The sequence below is a fragment of the Gossypium arboreum genome, chromosome 10, assembly GCF_025698485.1.
Source record: "Gossypium arboreum isolate Shixiya-1 chromosome 10, ASM2569848v2, whole genome shotgun sequence".
NCBI lineage: Eukaryota > Viridiplantae > Streptophyta > Magnoliopsida > Malvales > Malvaceae > Gossypium > Gossypium arboreum.
Window position 1 is genome coordinate 116998511 of NC_069079.1, and position 14601 is coordinate 117013111.

Below are 14601 nucleotides of genomic sequence, written 5' to 3' on the forward strand. Positions count from 1 at the left end.
TATTTTGAAATGGGCCTATGGGCTATCTTGTTATCTGAATAAGGGCTAAGGCCCGTTTATTATAATCTGAAAAGGGCTTTGGCCCAATATCACTTATTACCCAAATGGGCTTGCATATGTTATTGATGTTGCATGTATTTTGAAATGGGCCTATGGGCCATATCATTATCTGAATAAGGGCTAAGGCCCGTTTATTATGTCTGAAAAGGGCTCGCCCAATACCATCTGCTACTGAATGGGCTTAGGCCCAACAGAGCTTGAGTGACTTGGACTTTGAATGGGTTTTCCTTACACTGAGTTTCCCAAACTCACCCTTTTATTTTCATCCACGCAGAAATCCCCAACCATAGTGGGCTTGGAGTCGTGAGGGAATTCGGAGTGGCCACCGATTCGAAAGTTTGATTTTCTTACGGTGAGCTGGACATCCTATTATTTACGTTTGAAGTTTTGGGTTTTAAATGTAATAAGGCCGCTTAATTATTTTGATGGTTTTAATATGTATTACTAAGATAGGTATTACTTATTTTAAGCTGTTGAAATTGGATAGCTTTAGGCGCGTTTTCAAAAACAACAATTGATTTCAAAATAACTCGACAACAAGCAAAGCTTCCCAATGAAAGTATTTTCCAAAATTAATCACTTTTCCTAAAAATGACTTAATCAAATCGGTTTCCTAGAAATATCCATGACGTTAAGGTGTGGCAATGGCGGTATGCATGTCTAGGATTAGATCCGAAGGGAGCTTGGTACTTAAGCAGTCCGATGGACTCACCACCTCTTTTCCGGTTTCCTACCTGGTGCACAACTTCCATTCACTTTAATCCTTAATGAATTAATCTTTTGAACATCAAGTACGATTTTCTGGACTTAGAATGGAAAAAATTTTTTTAACGTTTTTGATGTGGCATGCCGAATCCGGCCGTAACTTCTGGGCCGGGTTTGGGGTGCTACAAAAAATATGTATAATTTACAATTTATCACCTCTTCAGGTGTTTTATTGTTCAAAGTACCATCGGCTGCTACATCAATCAATTGCCTAGTTGAGGGGTTCAAATCATTTTAGAAGGTTTGAACCTGTAGCAATAGAGGTAACCCATGGTGAGGGCACCTTATCAATAAATCCTTCTACCTTTCCCATGCATCATCTAGGGTCTCTAAATCCATCTGCATGAAGGAAGAGATATCATTCCTCGACTCAGCTATCTTAGCCGGTGAAAAGTACTTCAGTAAGAATTTCTCGGTCATTTGATCCCATGTAGTGATAAAACCTTGTGGTAAAGAATTCGACCACTGTTTAGCTTTTTCCTCAACGAAAAAGGGAACAACCATAGGCGAATGGCATCGTCAGAAATGCCATTTATCTTGAAAGTATCACAGACTTCCAAAAAATTAGACAAATGAGTATTTGGATCTTCATCTTGCAAACCATCGAACTGAACAAACTATTGAATCATCTGAATAGTGCTTGGCTTCATTTTGAAATTATTTGCAGCAATGGTGGATCTCACAATACTCGATTCAGCCCTAGTTAGAGTGGGCTTGGCATAATTGTACATAGTACGATGAGCAGAATTGGGCTTGGCATAATCCTACATAGTACGATGAGCAGGATTCGGATTTGCAGGATTAGCAGCAACTATAGGAGGTAGCTGATTATTCTGATTATCAGCCCTCTCCTCAGTAATAATAATAATGCCCTTTTGCTCTTCCACTATATTCTGTCGATTCTGCCTTGCTTCTCTACGATTTCTGCAAGCTGTACTTTCAATTTCACTATCAAATGCTAATGGTCCCAATAGATTTTTTCTAATCATAAACCAAAGGAACCTGCCAGAAGCAAATAAAATAAAAATTAGAAAACAAAAATTAAACTAAAAAAAATAAGATGCAATAAAAATAAAAATAACTAAATTAATAAAAATCGAGTGTTCCTAATATTTTAGTCCCTGGCAACGGCGCCAAAAACTTGGTGGTCGCTAAACTAACTAAAATTTTGACAAAGGCAAGTGCATCTATCGAATAATAGTGTAGCTATGGTGAGCAGGGAATATCATATCCTCGAGGACTAAAAGTACTAGTAATTACTGTTTTTCTATTATTTAGCCGACAAATTGATGAAATTGTTTTTAATCTAAAATTAACTAAACTAATTTACTATGAAAGCAACAGAGAATGAATTGGGAAAACAATCAAATGTAACCAATAAGATAGACAATACCCAGGATAGAATCCTCTTAGACTTCCTTATTATTCTAAATCTGAATTAAACGATTTATTCACTTATGTCTTTATTCATAGAAATCCCTAAATTATGTTAATATCTCTTTCGAGAGTAAGAACAACTGACTCTAGGTTGATTAATTGAAATCTCTTTCTAATTAAAACCCCTTTTGTCACGTTAACTCGATCTATGGATTCCCCTATTAGATTTGACTCTAATTCAGTAGATTTATGTCGTCTTATTTCTAGGATTGCATGCAACTCTACTCAATTATGCTAGATCCACTCTTAAACAGGGACTTTTGCTCCACCGAAATAAGCACATTAAACATGAATTAATATCCTAAAAATATTAAAACATGAAATAAGCATACATAATAGAGGACAAGAATCAAGTATTTATCATGTAATTCAGAAATCAAATAATAAGATTCATCTTAGGTTTCATCTTCCCTAGGTATCTAGGGAATTTAGTTCATAATCTGGAATAAAACTATATCAAAGTTAGGATATCAACAAGACTTAAAAAAACCCAATAAAACTTCTAAGGAAATTAATGGAGATCTTCAATCTTAAAGGAAATCTACTTCTGAGTTGAATCTGATAGTGTTATTCAAGTATTTTCTTCGTTCTTCTTTGTGTGCTCTCTTAGGTCTTCTTCTAACTGTTATTTATAGACTTTAGAATGCTCAGAAAGCCTAAAAATTGGGTTTTTTCGCGTGTTTGGGAAACAGAATGCGAAATCAACACAGGCTGGCACATGGGCGTGTCGTGTGGCCAGCTCGTGTGGAAATGCTCAGGCCGTGTGGATGCTAAAAATAGCTCTTTTTACTCGATTTTGTCTTATTTTTCGCTCCCCTATGCTCACCTAAGTATAGAAACATGAATCTAAAGGATTAAGAGCTTCAAATTCACTAATTTACATAATAAATCATCCAAAAATGCATCAAGAATGAGATTAAAAATGTGTTACTTTTATGGCTTATCGGGAGCACTGGGTAAAAAATAGTAAAGAGAAATCAACTGCTCCACCAAACTTGATTCAGTATGGTGGAGCACAATCTTCAATTAAGAATTTTAGATAGCAAGCAGCCTACTCCACTACGAATTCTACATCTAGTGGAGCTGATAAGCTATAAAAGAATGATATTTTAATCTCATTTTTAATGCATTTTTGGATGATGAATTATGCAAACTAGTGAATTTGATGCTCCTAATCCTTTTAGTTCATGTTTCTATACTTAGGATAGCATTTGGGAGCAGTAGGAGCTAAAAACGAGCCAAAATTAGACAAAAAGAGTTGTTTATTATAATTTTTGTTTTTTGTTTAATTTTTCTTCTAATTTTCTTTTATTTTCTTCTGGAAGGTTCCTTTAGTTTATGACTAGAGGAAACTCATTGGGACAATTATTATTTGACAGTGAAATTAAAAGTACAGCTCATAGAAACCGTAGAGAAGAAAGCAAAGTCGACAGAATATAGTAGACTAACAAGAGTAAATTATTATTACTAAAGAGATGGGTGATAATCAGAATAATCAGCTACCTCCTGCAGTTGCTGCATATTCTACAAATCCAGATCCTTTTCTTCGTACTATGTACGATTATGCAAAGCCCACTCTAACTGGGGCTGAATCGAGTATTGTGAGAGCCACTATTGCCGCGAATAATTTTGAACTGAAGCCGAACACTATTTAGATGATACAATAGTTTGTTCAGTTTGATAGTTTGCAAGACAAAGATCCAAATACTCATTTGGCCAATTTTCTAGAAATCTGTGATAATTTCAAGATTAATGGCGTTACTGACGACGCCATTTGCCAACAATTATTCCCTTTCTCGTTGAAGAACAAAGTAAAACAGTGGTTGAACTCTTTACCACAAGGTTCCATTACCACAAGGGTTCAACTGACCGAGAAGTTCCTTTTGAAGTACTTCTCACCGGCTAAGACAGCCAAGTTGAGAAATGATATCTCTTCCTTTGTGCAAATCAATTTAGAAATGTTATATGATACATGGGAGGGGTATAAGGACTTATTGAGATGGTGCCCTCACCATGGGTTACCTCTATGGCTACAGGTTCAAACCTTCTACAACGATTTGAATCCCTCAACTAGGCAGTTGATCGATGCAGCAGCCAATGGTACTGTAACGCCCCCACACCCGAGACCGTCGCCGGAGTCGAGTATGAGGTGTTACTAAGCTTAGTTTAACATTTTTAGAACTTTGAATTATTTATTTCTACATTCACAGCTTTTAAGCTACTTGCGTCACAGTCACAAGAAAAATCATATCTCGAGTTACGAAACTCGAAATTAAGATCCGTAAATTTTCCTGAATCTAGACTCATAAAACTATCTACTAATTTTTTCTAGAATTTTGGTTGGGCCAATTAGTACAGTTTATTAGTTAAAGTTACCCTGTTTCAAGACTCGACTGGTCTGACCTCTGTTTACTACGAACCACATTTCTCTCTGTACAAAATTCATATGACTATAAGGTTTGTTTATACTAAAACTAGACTCAATAAGGATTCTTAGGATATAAAATACACCACCTAATTATATCTTTAAAATTTATGGTGAATTTCTAAAATAGGAACAGGGGATTCAGAAACTGCTATGACTCTGTTTCACTAAAATTAAAATATCTTCTAACATATACTTCCTTTACTTGTTTCATTTGTTTCATGTGAAACTAGACATAATAAGCTTAAATTTGATATGTATTTCACCACCAAATTCAATTTCTATGATTTTAGTAAATTTTCAAACTCGCGTTAGTGTTGCTGCGGTATTCTGTTTATGGTAAATTTCATCCTTTTATGAGTTTTTATGCACTAAGTATCTTAATAGTTTTCCTTAACATCAAACATAATCTAAACTAACCATTTTCATAATTTATCATTATCAAGCATTTCCTCAACCATTTCACAACCATACCATAAGATCATTTACACAAAATGGGTATATTGCTATACATGCCATACTTAAATTTACAAGCCATTTACCAAAAATCTTACGGATAGTGTGGTGAGCCTTCGACCTATCCCGACTCACGAGTGGCTTGTCCAAAACTACAATGAGTAAGAAGGAGGAGTAAGCATAAATGCTTAGTAAGTTCATATGCAAATAATAAGTAACATAACAAGCAGTTATACCAATCAACATTAGCATACATCACTAAAACACATATCACATTTACGATCATTTTCATCATCTTATTACCTTATAGTGGTTGTATCAATACTCAACCCGAGGGTTAAATACATACCTGTCCAAAATATCCATTTAACATCACTCACCAATCGTCTCTTTACATCTCGAATATTCCTCCATTGAGTAGAACTTTACCCGTTGAACACATCGGGATATAATTGGATACGGATAAATTGCACATAAGTGCCACATATTCAATCAAGCAATCATGTAACCCGCCCATAAGCGAACTCGGACTCAACTCAACGAGCTCGGGCGTTCGCATCCATAAGTGAACTCGGACTCAACTCAACGAGTTCGGATGCCTAGTTACATCTCACGAACTCGGACTCAACTCAACGAGTTCGGACATTCGCATCCATAAGTGAACTCGGACTCAACTCAACGAGTTCGGATGCTCAACCATCCTAGTGACATGTCACTTGTATCCTAATCTATTCCTAAGGTTCAAGCGGGCTTTTCCTCGAACACTTATCCTTGCCGTCTTAGTAGAATGCCGAAATCAATACTCAGTAACAATTATATTTAACAAGTAGTTCACATAATTTACATATTATTTGAAATTAACCACAAAGCATACATTTCAAAATGAAATTCAGCATAACACATAATTAATATCAATAACTTAAAAATAACAATTATGCTACATTATTTACACATGAACTTACCTTGGTACCAAAATATAAAGATTTTGCAATTTAGTCCACAACCTTTTCTTTTCCTCGATCGCGACTTGAATCTCGTTTCTCTTGATCTATAATGCCAAATTAATCTTATTTAATACATACATTCATCAAAACAGCATTTAATACGAACTTTGGAAAAATTACACTTTTGTCCCTAAACTTTTGCATAATTACACTTTTGCCCCTAGGCTCGGGAATTAAACTTTATTCCTTATTCTTATGTTTTATAACATGCTGATCACTTTTCCCTTCTATGGCAACATCAAATTCTCTCTCTAACATATACTTGTGACTATTAGGTATTTTTACCGATTAAGCCCTTTTACTCGTTTTTGCTTAAAATCGAGTAGTACAAGTTGTCTAACATAATTTAAAACTTCATATTCTATCATAAAACATCAAAATACACAAATTTCACCTATGGGTATTTTTCCAAATATAAACCCTAGGTTAAATTATTGCTAACTAAGCTTTATCGAGTTCTGGGATCTCAAAAGCGTAAAAATCATTAAAAGCGGGCTTGGAATCACTTACTATGGAGCTTGGAAGCTTGAAACAAACCCTAGCTATGGAGAACCCTTGAAATTTCGGCCTAATGAAGAAGATGGACAAAATTGGCTTTTAATTTTGTTTTAATTCATTTTAATAACTAAATGACCAAAATACCCTTACTACTAAACTTTCCAAAATTCCTTCCATGTCCTAATTTTGTCCATGAACTTAAAATTGGTCAAATTGCTATTTAAGACCTCCTCATTAATATTCCAAAACAATTTCATACTAAAACTTCTAGAATGCAAGTTTTGCAACTTATTCGATTTAGTCCCTACTTTCAATTTAAGCACTTTAGGCATAGAATTCCATCACGAAATTTTCACACAATCATGCAATCATATCATAATCATCAAAATAATTATAAAATAATTATTTCTATCTCGATTTGTGGTCACGAAACCACTATTCGATTAGGCCCTAATTAGGGATATTACAACTCTCCCCCTTTAAGGATTTTCGTCCTCGAAAATCTTACCATAAATAGATGTGGGTATTGATTTCTCATAGTTTCTTGGATTCCCATGTAGCTTCTTCTACTCCATGCCTCTGCCACAACACCTTCACAAGTGCAACATTTTATTCCTTAGTTGTTTGACCTCTCGAGCTAAAATCTTAATCGGTTCTTCTTCGTAGGTCATATCGGTTGTAGTTCAATTTACGTCGGTGAAACTACATGTGAAGGATCTGAGCGATCTTGACGTAACATAGATCGTGGAACACATCATGAATCTTCTCTAATTCGGTGGTAATGCTAACCGATATGCTCTGGGTCCAACTTTTTCAATTACTTCATACGGCCCAATAAAACGCGGACTTAATTTGCCCTTCCGTCCAAATCTAAGGACTTTCTTCCACGGAGACACCTTTAAAAATACTTTATCACCAACTTGAAATTCAATGTCCTTTCGCTTTAGGTGCGCATAAGATTTACATCTATCTCAAGCGACTTTCAAACAATCTCGAATTATCTTCACTTTTCTTGATTTCTTTTATTAGATCCACTCCATAAATCGATTTTCCTTGAGTTCAGTCCAATACAAAGCGTTCGACACTTACGACCATACAATGCTTCATAAGGTGCCATTTTCAAGCTCGTCGATAACTATTGTTGTAAGCAACTTCTACCAATGGCAAATATCTTTCCCAACTTCCTTGAAATTCCAATACACAACATCGAGCATGTCTTCAAGAATCGAATTACTCTCTCGATTGTCCATCGGTTTGTGGATGAAAAGCGATCTGAAATTTAACCGTACCTAACGCGTCTTGCAACTTTTGCCAAAACCATGAGGTAAACCTTGGATCTCTATCTGAAATAATCGATAATGGTATTCCGTGTAATCTAACAATTTCTTTAATATACTGATTCAGCCAACTTTTAAGAGAATAATTAAATGCGTCTAGGGATAAAATGAGCCGACTTAGTTAATCATCAACTATTACCCGGATGGCATCTTTCTTTCCGAGTCAATGGCAATCTGAAACAAAATCCATAGTAATCCGATCCCATTTCCATTCGGGAACCATAATAGGTGGAGTAATCACGAAGGTACTTGGTGTTCACTTTCACTGTTGACAAATTAAGCATTTGGACACAAACTCGATATATCTCTTTTCATTCCATTCCACCAATACATTTTCTTCAAGTCATTATACATTTTCGTACTACCGGATGAATCGAGAAATAACCACTTTGTGCTTCTGTAGGATCTTTTGAATCAATTCCTCATTCTTGATACACAAATCCGATCTTTAAACATTAAGCACCCATCGAACCAATTCGAAATCGATCCGTGTCGACTTCACCTTTATTTTCTTTTGGCTAGCAAATCTTGATCATTTTACGAGTTTGAAATCTCTTGTAAAACATTGGTTTTGCTCTTAACTCTGCTAGAATCGAACCATCATTTGACACTTTCAACTGAGTGTTCATAACTCTCAAAGCAAACAACAACTTTCTGCTCAAAGCATCAGCAACCACATTCGCTTTTCCCGGATGATAATCAATAACAAGCTCGTAATCTTTCAACAACTCCAACCATCTTCGTTGTCTCAAATTCAAGTCTTTTTGTGACATCAAGTACTTAAGACTTTTGTGGTCGGTATATACCCGACATTTTTCACCATACAAATAATGTCGCCAAATTTTCAAAGCAAACACCACCGTAGCCAATTCTAAATCGTGAGTAGGATAATTCCTCTCATGAGGTTTTAACTGCCTCGAAGCATATGCCACCACTTTTCCTTCTTGCATGAGCACACACCCCAAACCATTTAGAGAAGCATCACTATACACCACAAATTCTTTACGATTAAGGTGTACTAACTTTGGTGCCTCTGTTAATAACTTTTCAATTCTTCAAAACTCTGTTGACATTCTTCCGTCCATTCAAATTTAACATCCTTTCGGAGTAATCTAGTTATAGGAGCAGCAATTATAGAAAATCCATTTACAAACCGCCGATAATACCCAGCTAGCCCCAAGAAACTTCTAACTTGATTCGTTTTTGGTGGTTTCCAATCAACAATGGCTGAAATTTTACTAGGATCAACCCGTATACCATCACCTGAAACAATATGACCCAAAAATCCAACTTCCCGGAGCCAAAATTCACTTTTACTAAACTTAGCATACAGCTGCTTATCTCTCAAAGTTTGCAAAACTATCCTCAAATGCTCAAGCATGTTACATCTCATCTTTTGAATAAATTAAAATATCATCTATAAACACCACAACAAATTTGTCCAAATATGGCGAAATATGCGATTCATTAAATCCATAAACACAAAGAGAGCATTTGTCAATCCGAATGGCATAACTAAAATTCATAATGACCATACCTTGTTCTAAAAGCGGTTTCAGCACATCCGACTCCTTTACCCGCAGTTGGTAATACCGGATCTCAAGTCAATCTTTGAAAACCATGTCGCTTCTTTTAGTGATCAAACAAATCATCAATTCTTGGCAGCGGATACTTGTTTTTGATTGTCACCTTGTTTAACTGCCGATAATCAACACATAATCTCATAGAACCATCCTTCTTTTCACAAATAACACGAGAGCACCCCAAGGTGAAAAACTTCGGTCTCACAAAGCCTTTATCGGTCAACTCTTGCAAGCTGCGACTTTAATTCTTTCAACTCTGTTGGTGCCATTCTATATGGAGCAATCGAGATCGGAGTGTTCGGTATCAAATCAATACCAAATTCTACTTCCCGATTGGAGGCAAACCGGCAATTCTTCCGGAAATCGTCCGCAAATTCACACACTGGCAAGACCGATTCAACTTTCTTTTCAACTTCTTTTGTATTAATTACATACGCCAAATAAGCTTCATAACCCTTTCTTAGATATCTTTGAGCCGACATTGAAGAAATCACACTAGGCAATGCCTCTGATTTATCTGATTCAACCCGCAGAGTTTCACCATTTCCACACTTTAATTCTATAACCTTTTCTTTGCAATTTACTATAGCATCATGCAATGTCAACCAATCCATACCCAAAATAACATCAAATTCATCAAAGCGGCAACAACATCAAGTCGGTAGGAAAGTAATGATCCCGAATCATTAAAGGACATTTCTTACATACTTTATCAACAATCACACATTTGCCTAACGGATTCGACACTCTAATCATAAATTTCGTATTCTCAACGGTATATTCATACTAGACACCAATTTCATGCACACATATGAATGAGTAGAACCGGATCAATCAAAGCAATAACATTAACATTATAGAGAGAAAATGTACCGGTAATCACATCAAGTGAGGAAGCATCTTCACGCGCTTTAATAGCCTAAGTTCTAGCCGGAGCCCTTCCTTCAGGTCTAACCGGTGCATCCCTGGCTACATTCTTTCTCCTTGTTTCACTTCCAACTTTTCTCGGATACCTTCCCTCGAGTCTGCACCACTAGCTTTTACATTCGAAATTTTTCTTTCTCGACTCTCTCTCAGGCGGTCTCTAATAAAATGATCAGGAGAACCACATCGAAAACATTCATTTGCTCTGCACGGACCAAAATGATTTCTACCACACGGCACTTTCGGGTTTAACAAATCTCGTATTTCCACACTAGCCATGAAGTAGTCCGAGATTTAATACCCACATTTCGCTTCTTAAAATTTCCATATGATTGCCCAATTGAAACTTGGGAGCGAGGATTCATATTTCTTGACTTTCCGGTTTCTTTGTGAGGTGCATTACTCATTGGTCTTTTCTTCCAATTTCGTGTTTGATTCTACCTTTTCTTTTCCTTGATAATTCTTCACCTTGCAAGCTCGATCGACAAGTACCACCATTTCTTTTAGTTCAAGGATCCCAACAAATACCTTAATGTCTTCGTTAAGCCCGTCTTCAAATCGTCGGCACATCTTGGCTTCAGAGGAACATATTCCCGCATACTTACTTAATCGAACAAACTCTCTTTCATATTCGAGACTGTCATATTACCTTGCTTCACTCAAGAAACTCTTTACATTTCTAATCAATAAATCTTTCACTAATATATTTCTTCCAAACTCTTCTTGAAAGAATTCCCGAGTTACCCTCTCTTTCGGTACCACGAAATCAAAGTCTTCCACCAATTATAGGCTGAATCTCTCAACAAAGATGTAGCACATTTCAAACATTCTTGGTGTACAAGATAATTCATCAAATACGGATAGAATTTTCAAGCGAACTCTGCTTTCTGCATCATCATCAATATTTGCTCTAAATTCTTCAGCCCCTTGTTTACGAATTCTATCAACGGGGTTCTGTGAAATTTTATCATATCCACTCCTTGAGGCATTGGAGGCATAGGTTGAGGAATTGGGGAGGTGGGGAGGTCGTACATTTGGGTTCGTCTGAACGAACTCGATGTACCATGCACTCATCATTTGGAGAAAGGCTTCGATCCCTTTCCCTCCTCCACGACCAACATGAGGGGTGGGTTTTCATCGCGCTGCTCCATCAGCCGAGTGGCGCATTACTCAGTACTTCATCTCGCCACACTGGATCGGGATCCATTTACTATATAAAAAATTTCATTTAAAAGGTCAAGTCGTCACACTATCACAATTCATACATATGGCATGTATAGCAAAATCCGTACATACAACACGTAGTCCGAGAACCTGACTAAACCTGCTCGATACCACTAAATGTAACGCCCCACACACGAGACCGTCGCCGAGTCGAGTATGAGGTGTTACTAAGCTTAGTTTAACATTTTAGAACTTTGAATTATTTATTTCTACATTCACAGCTTTTAAGCTACTTGCGTCACAGTCACAAGAAAAATCATATCTCGAGTTACGAAACTCGAAATTAAGATCCGTAAATTTTCCTGAATCTAGACTCATAAAAATATCTACTAATTTTTTCTAGAATTTTGGTTGGGCCAATTAGTACAGTTTATTAGTTAAAGTTACCCTGTTTCAAGACTTGACTGGTCTGACCTCTGTTTACTACGAACCACATTTCTCTCTGTACAAAATTCATATGACTATAAGGTTTGTTTATACTAAAACTAGACTCAATAAGGATTCTTATGATATAAAATACACCACCTAATTATATCTTTACAATTTATGGTGAATTTCTAAAGTAGGAACAGGGATTCAGAAACTGCTATGACTCTGTTTCACTAAAATTAAAATATCTTCTAACATATACTTCCTTTACTTGTTTCATTTGTTTCATGTGAAACTAGACATAATAAGCTTAAATTTGATATGTATTTCACCACCAAATTCAATTTCTATGATTTTAGTAAATTTTCAAACTCGCGTTAGTGTTGCTGCGGTATTCTGTTTATGGTAAATTTCATCCTTTTATGAGTTTTTATGCACTAAGTATCTTAATAGTTTTCCTTAACATCAAACATAATCTAAACTAACCATTTTCATAATTTATCATTATCAAGCATTTCCTCAACCATTTCACAACCATACCATAAGATCATTTACACAAAATGGGTATATTGCTATACATGCCATACTTAAATTTACAAGCCATTTACCAAAAATCTTACGGATAGTGTGGTGAGCCTTCGACCTATCCCGACTCTGAGCTGGCTTGTCCAAAACTACAATGAGTAAGAAGGAGGAGTAAGCATAAATGCTTAGTAAGTTCATATGCAAATAATAAGTAACATAACAAGCAGTTATACCAATCAACATTAGCATACATCACTAAAACACATATCACATTTCGATCATTTTCATCATCTTATTACCTTATAGTGGTTGTATCAATACTCAACCCGAGGGTTAAATACATACCTGTCCAAAATATCCATTTAACATCACTCACCAATCGTCTCTTTACATCTCGAATATTCCTCCATTGAGTAGAACTTTACCCGTTGAACACATCGGGATATAATTCGGATACGGATAAATTGCACATAAGTGCCACATATTCAATCAAGCAATCATGTAACCGCCCATAAGCGAACTCGGACTCAACTCAACGAGCTCAGGCGTTCGCATCCATAAGTGAACTCGGACTCAACTCAACGAGTTCGGATGCCTAGTTACATCTCACGAACTCGGACTCAACTCAACGAGTTCGGACATTCGCATCCATAAGTGAACTCGGACTCAACTCAACGAGTTCGGATGCTCAACCATCCTAGTGACATGTCACTTGTATCCTAATCTATTCCTAAGGTTCAAACGGGCTTTTCCTCGAACACTTATCCTTGCCGTCTTTAGTAGAATGCGAAATCAATACTCGGTAACAATTATATTTAACAAGTAGTTCACATAATTTACATATTATTTGAAATTAACCACAAAGCATACATTTCATAATGAAATTCAGCATAACACATAATTAATATCAATAACTTAAAAATAACAATTATGCTACATTATTTACACATGAACTTACCTTGGTACCAAAATATAAAGATTTTGCAATTTAGTCCACAACCTTTTCTTTTCCTCGATCGCGACTTGAATCTCGTTTCTCTTGATCTATAATGCCAAATTAATCTTATTTAATACATACATTCATCAAAACAGCATTTAATACGAACTTTGGAAAAATTACACTTTTGTCCCTAAACTTTTGCATAATTACACTTTTGCCCCTAGGCTGGAATTAAACTTTATTCCTTATTCTTATGTTTTATAACATGCTGATCACTTTTCCTTCTATGGCAACATCAAATTCTCTCTCTAACATATACTTGTGACTATTAGGTATTTTTACCGATTAAGCCCTTTACTCGTTTTTGCTTAAAATCGAGTAGTACAAGTTGTCTAACATAATTTAAAACTTCATATTCTATCATAAAACATCAAAATACACAAATTTCACCTATGGGTATTTTTCCAAATATAAACCCTAGGTTAAATTATTGCTAACTAAGCTTTATCGAGTTTAGGGATCTCAAAAACGTAAAAATCATTAAAAGCGGGCTTGGAATCACTTACTATGGAGCTTGGAAGCTTGAAACAAACCCTAGCTATGGAGAACCCTTGAAATTTCGGCCTAATGAAGAAGATGGACAAAATTGGCTTTTAATTTTGTTTTTAATTCATTTTAATAACTAAATGACCAAAATACCCTTACTACTAAACTTTCCAAAATTCCTTCCATGTCCTAATTTTGTCCATGAACTTAAAATTGGTCAAATTGCTATTTAAGACCTCCTCATTAATATTCCAAAACAATTTCATACTAAAAACTTCTAGAATGCAAGTTTTGCAACTTATTCGATTTAGTCCCTACTTTCAATTTAAGCACTTTAGGCATAGAATTTCATCACGAAATTTTCACACAATCATGCAATCATATCATAATCATCAAAATAATTATAAAATAATTATTTCTATCTCAGATTTGTGGTCACGAAACCACTATTCCGATTAGGCCCTAATTCGGGATATTACAGGTACACTTAACAATAAAACACCTGAAG

General features: G+C 35.7%; 2 non-coding genes across 2 annotated transcripts; one reads left to right on the plus strand and one right to left on the minus strand.

Annotated features, from left to right (window-relative positions):
- Positions 1-1090: 1090 nt before the first annotated feature.
- Positions 1091-1196, plus strand: LOC128283021 (small nucleolar RNA R71). Its single transcript, XR_008273366.1, has one exon. It is a non-coding gene; the product is annotated as a small nucleolar RNA R71 (small nucleolar RNA).
- A 2979-nt stretch (positions 1197-4175) lies between these two features.
- On the minus strand, positions 4176-4282 carry LOC128283090 (small nucleolar RNA R71). The gene has a single exon (XR_008273431.1). It is a non-coding gene; the product is annotated as a small nucleolar RNA R71 (small nucleolar RNA).
- Positions 4283-14601: the final 10319 nt, after the last annotated feature.